Here is a 5,638-nt window from a genome sequence, read left to right as displayed (position 1 = left end):
CCAGGGGTATATATGATGCCCCCATAGGGGGCTTCACAGCGATTCTCGCACGTGAGCCGTCGGATCTTTCTTAAGACGAATCTCGACCGTCCGTTTTTCTTCACTGAGACATATAAAAAAAAGAGCATCCACGAATGGAAACCCTAGCCGCCGGCTGAATCGTCGCGCGTCCTCTCCCCCAATCCCCACTCCTCCCCGTCTCCACCTCTGCTTACACGTGCGCGGCCGCCGGCGCCAGCCTCTCTGCCTCCACCACGTCCCTCTCTGGACCGCCGGCGCTGGCGACGGGCGGCACGGCCTACCTCCGGCACGGGCCGCCGACGCGGGCAAAGGGCGGCGCGGCCAGTCTCCGCAGGGACGACGCGAGAGGGCAGCGCTGAGCCGCCGCTGCAACAACGCATGGCCGGTGGCTGGCGCATGGAAGAACAGGCGGCGTACGAGCTAGGACGTCCGCGCCCCTCCGTTTCTCCTCTTCGTCTTCCTCCTCGCGAGAGGCGGCGGCCGCGTCTCGGCCTCGCTCTTCCCCAGTTCCCGCTCGAGCTCCTCCTCAGTCCCCGCATCTTCTTGGATGAGCCGCAGCGGGAGCTGTTGTCGAGCAGGACGGAGCCGGACCGATGGGGATGGGATCTCGGAAGGAGCCGCAGGCACCACCGCAGGCGTTCGTCCTCACCTCGGCAAGGCTCGTCTCTGTCGGCCGCCGCCGCTCCATCTCACCCCTCAAAGGGGCGCGGGCCGCACCGTCGCTCTGCCTCTCCATCCTCCCGACCGAGCTGCAGGCGAGGGTTGTGGAGACGGGGCTCGAGAAGTCGGCCAGTTCACTTCTGCGCTTGGTGGATGGATGTCGTTGACTGCTAAAAGGTTTGTTTGGGTTAGGATTTGTCGGTCAGGGAGGTCGATTTGGCCATGTTTCGCTTTTAACAATATCGAATTTGTAGTACTACAACATATCTTAATTTGATTTACAGGTTCTTCGTCGTGTCCTCTCAGGGGGCTCGCCAGGCAAGCAGCAGCAGCTTGCTCCGCGAGAGAGAGCAGGCGGTGCCAGGCAGTGTAGGCAGCACTGGAAGGAACTGCTGTACTGGAATATCATCTCGCATAAGACCCTCTCCATTATCCCTTGTTTGAGTCCATCTAGGACATCCGCAATGAGAACAAGCATATGGCCATCCTCTCATTCCCCTTCATTGCACGGTTTGTCAGCTAGTGTTCATTTTTCTACAGAAATTAGTTTTTCTTTCTGTGCTCAGACCGTGTAGCATTACTTTGATGGTTCAGATTGGAGGATAGGCTATTGCAAGAGGGTTTGTTCCGTTTTATTGAATGATCCATTCATCCCTTAACATTAAAGTTAATGTTGCAGATTCTACTGATGTCATAAACTGCAAATACCAGTGCATTGTTAGCTCATTGATTTATTACTATATCGGTACAAATAAGAGAGGTAAGTTGAGACATGTATTCTACTTTTCAAGGAGAGATGTAAATTGTTGTGTGTTATTTTTCAAGGAGAAAGGTGAGGCATGTATCTTAGTTTTGGAATGGGAAGCATAATATATGTCTCTTTGAACAACTCTTTCTTATTTTGTTTTGCCACATACCTTCACTAGCGAGTTCTAGGTGATATTCTCTTATAGGAGAAATTGATGGAATTTGAAATGAGAACGATTCCATTATTTGTGTACCTGGCCAGGGCCGCTCACCCGAAACAAGGACTTGAGGACATCTTTGAATTGTATCAGCCACCTTATTTATTGGTAAACGTTGGAGCTGTAGATTATTGTTTATACGCTTTCACTGTCACCGGATACTTGTCTCTTCTGCTTTGGAAACTGCATAACAAAAATGATGGATTTACTACTTGATGTTTGAGTTTATTATGTAATTTGTCGGTTGGTTCATGTTTAGTCAGCATTATTTTTCTTTATGCTTACATGGCCCCTGTTTTGGAATTGTTCAACATTTATTGTTTATATCAAATGATTACTGGTTTCCTACATCCCCTCCAGGGAACAATCAGAGGGAAAGCTTGAAGGCACTTTAGGTTATATTGGTGATGATTCCTATGTTCAAGCGTATGGTTAGAGGTATTTAAGTGTATTTTGACGTTGGATACTTTTTTAGTATGATTTTTGGATGCTTCCTTTCATGTACCGTTCTTGTGTCCATGTGCTCACTGCCTCTATTTTCTTGTGCCCTTCTTTTGTTCATGTGCATTCTCAATGCCTTTATTTTCATGCGCCTTTCTTTTGGTCATGTGCATTTCAGAAGTATGACGCCAATTACATTTCACGTTTTACAGTGTTTGGAGCGGTTTTATGGATGCCACAATCAGGATAATGCCATGGTAAGGATTTTGGGAAACAAGGAGGTTGCTTTTGAGAGTGTGAGGAATCCATTCTATATTGTTGGTGCTCATATGAGTCAGCTGCATTGTCCCATTTCTTGCGAGTATTGATCATGCTTTTCAGCGAATCTCAATCTTAGTTTGAGTTTCAAAAGATTCTTATCATGGATTTTTCTAGCTTCTTTGCTAAGTATATTGCGATATTTTAGGATTACTATATATATGGTCAGGGAGTTGTAAAAACTCACACCGAATCATTAAGTTTAGTGTTGATTGAGAGCAGTTAGAACCACTTATCTTAACTTTAACCCGGAATTTTTGCACCACTGGTCACTGCACGCACTTTCGTTCATTCCATGGTTGCATCTCAACATTTGTGGTACTGCTATGATGGCAGTAAGCATGAGCTGCTACCTGATGTATATTAACGCAGTTTACTTATTAGAATCAGTTCATTTTTATAGCTAATATCCAGATCTAAAACTTCAGTCGCAAATTATGAAAGTTGGTTTCCTAACAACTTCTATTTTATTTCCTAACAATTTCTCAGGCCATGGCCATCGCATAGGGGAGCCAAGCACTAGGGAGACAAAGAGTTGGGAAGGAAGAGATTAGGAAGAAGGGAATTTGCAGTTGTTTGGAAAAAGGGGAGGGATCAAGCTATTTTCAGGTACTTATGGGCATGCAAATAATTGCATCATATTGCACCTTGCTATTTTCCATTGTAGACCAAAGATCCTGTTGGAAATCCAGGTTGGGCATGACCGAGCCAAGGATCAGTGAACTTCATAAATTAAAGAAGCAGAAAATTCTAAGAGATATGACATGTCCAGAATTCTGCAGTTCTATTGTCAGTATATACTAGCAGGATTATCCTTCTATTTTAATAGTTTTTTGTCCCAGCTTTTATGTTTAGCTCCCTATATGATTTTTTTTGAGACTGCTTGGGTATGCCATATGTGTGTTTGAATTTAGGACCTTCAAAAGAATTTTTGTAAGCCATAAACACGCCTTCACTTCCTGGATTTATCTCGCTTTCTCAACTATTGATCCCTTCGATTGTTTATTGAATATTATCGTGGTTGTTATTTTACAATGTTTGGTAATATAGTTAGTGGCGCTAAACTATTTGTCGTCAGCATAAGGCTTGCATTACTGGTCATATGTGGAAATCTCAGCTTTCAATGACAGAAAAAACTCTTATGCAATAAACTGCATCTCTATAACTAATTTTGTGGCACAGATATACCAACACATGTTCCTCATTCTCATTGATTGGATGTGCTTTATTTATTTATTTATTGGGTACTGCCTTCCATTCTTAGCTGGTAAATAACCATGCATGCCGCAATTGTAGTACGAGCAGCTTATATATGATCCTATCATGTTATCTTACATTACATATGCTGCCCAAAAAAAAATACCATGATGTGATTTAAGTCTACAGACTTTACTCTTGAGGCTGACAGTGCTTTCTGTCAATGAAATCTCCATAGATTGCTTCCTTTTATGGATGATGTCCTCGAGAAAATTTATTATTATTATATGTTCCCTGATTCTTAGTCTGTATCCAAATTACATGAGTGAGTTTTTCATACTCATATTTGGTTATGTCTTGATTGCAGGTCAAATATTTGTGGGTGATTACAGTTTCCAAGGGCTTCACCAATCCGAAAGGTAACGACGATTATGTATTATTCATGTTGTGTTTAACCATTGGGGAGTGAGTTATGGCACACGGTTAGTGCCATCATATACTCTAATTCTACTAGGTTGATTTGGAGTGAACAATTGACTTTGTTGAGAAGCGGCTAACATTCGCCACTATCGTCTTCTATGCCACGGTTGTAGGCTCTCTTCTCTGTCGCCTCGTGGGCTTTCAGCGTCTCATCGATATGGAATTGGGGATTTTAGAACATGACAGGCTTGACAATTTAACTGATTGCATTTTATAAGTTTGTGGACTGAAGTGTTCCCACCAGACAAATTTTACGTACAAAGTACTACAATTATAATTTACTATTTAAAATATGTTAATTAGTATACAAATTTTACGTGCAATACTTTCACCAAAGGGTTATTGTCACCTGGCTAGAGGAAGCATAGATTCTTAATTGTTCGGCTATTTATTGGCCAAGTATTATGATTGCACAATTTGCCTGGAGCTACGAGAAGTATTTTGTTAGACTTATTCATCTTCCTTGGCTAGAAGAGGAGCTAGCGATGCCTGTATAATTTGTATCATTTTAATATTACCATATTGCTCTTTATTGGAAAACAATTGACATAAAGTCTTACAACAGTATCGCTCATCATATTGAGTCTATCTAATTGCATGCAAGTGTTGTAAGGATGAATGATTGGCTGATTGTCGTGTGTAACATATTACTCTATTTGCTCTATAATTATATGGCTGCCCAATGATTGGCTGATTGTCGTGTGTAACATATTTATTACTCTATTTGCTCTATAATTATATGGCTGCCCATTTTTACGGCTACCCTTTTGTTTAACTTGCAGATTTGCTGAGGCTAATCCTATTTTTCCGGTTATACTCTTATAATAGATTTTCATTTTATCTTAATTTCATCCTATCAACTTTGTTTTGTAAAAACCTAAAAAACATAACATCAATTTTCCAACAGAAAATATGAAACAACGTCAATTCCACGGGGCCGTGCGCCAAGGCGCACATCTAAATCTAGTATTATCAATCAGCGATGATTAACTGAAAACACATATCAAGTCCAACCAAGTAAACCACATGGACCACATCACTTAAGCGTCGGGAAGGCATTAACCAATGGACTAACCCAAGTGATTCATCCATGGAGGACTACAGCTGCTAACGCCGGGAAGATCATGCATTTTAGAGCACCTCTAGTTGTTGGGGCTTCCAGACCGAAATCCGTCACTAAATAGCACCGGATGGATGTAAATTTCGGTCTGGGGTGGCCTATTTTCCCAGCGGCGACCCAGGAAAATTTCGATGATATGGCGAATTCATTGTGAACATGACGAAATTCGTTCAAGCATAGCCTAAATTTAGAGATATTTAACATATGTAGACCAGTTCGTACATATATAGGCCGAATTCGTAATATATTTAAATTCGGCAAGGGAAACACATAAAGTAAACATAAAACACGGCGTTCTACATGCCGAAATGGAGGTAGAACGTTGTGTAGTCGCCGCCGTCGTCCTCGCCGTCGTTAGAGTCATCGTCGTCCTTGGACGGCGCCTGCTGGCTGCTGCTCTGGTCGGGGGCTCCCCAACAGCTCGAACCCTGGCCAG

General features: G+C 42.7%; 1 long non-coding RNA gene across 4 annotated transcripts; it reads left to right on the top strand.

Moving 5' to 3' along the window:
* Window positions 1-1,654: 1,654 nt before the first annotated feature.
* Window positions 1,655-4,646, top strand: LOC124698702. Of its 4 annotated transcripts, XR_007001056.1 has the most exons (5): window positions 1,655-2,084; window positions 2,300-2,344; window positions 2,895-3,014; window positions 3,970-4,021; window positions 4,196-4,646. It is a non-coding gene; the product is annotated as an uncharacterized LOC124698702 (long non-coding RNA). The 4 variants fall into 4 exon arrangements; XR_007001055.1 differs by having other exon boundaries at window positions 3,970-4,646; XR_007001054.1 differs by having other exon boundaries at window positions 2,895-4,021.
* The last annotated feature ends 992 nt before the right edge of the window (window positions 4,647-5,638 follow it).

Source organism: Lolium rigidum, chromosome 3, assembly GCF_022539505.1.
Source record: "Lolium rigidum isolate FL_2022 chromosome 3, APGP_CSIRO_Lrig_0.1, whole genome shotgun sequence".
NCBI lineage: Eukaryota > Viridiplantae > Streptophyta > Magnoliopsida > Poales > Poaceae > Lolium > Lolium rigidum.
This window is presented reverse-complemented; position numbering and strand designations above follow the sequence as displayed.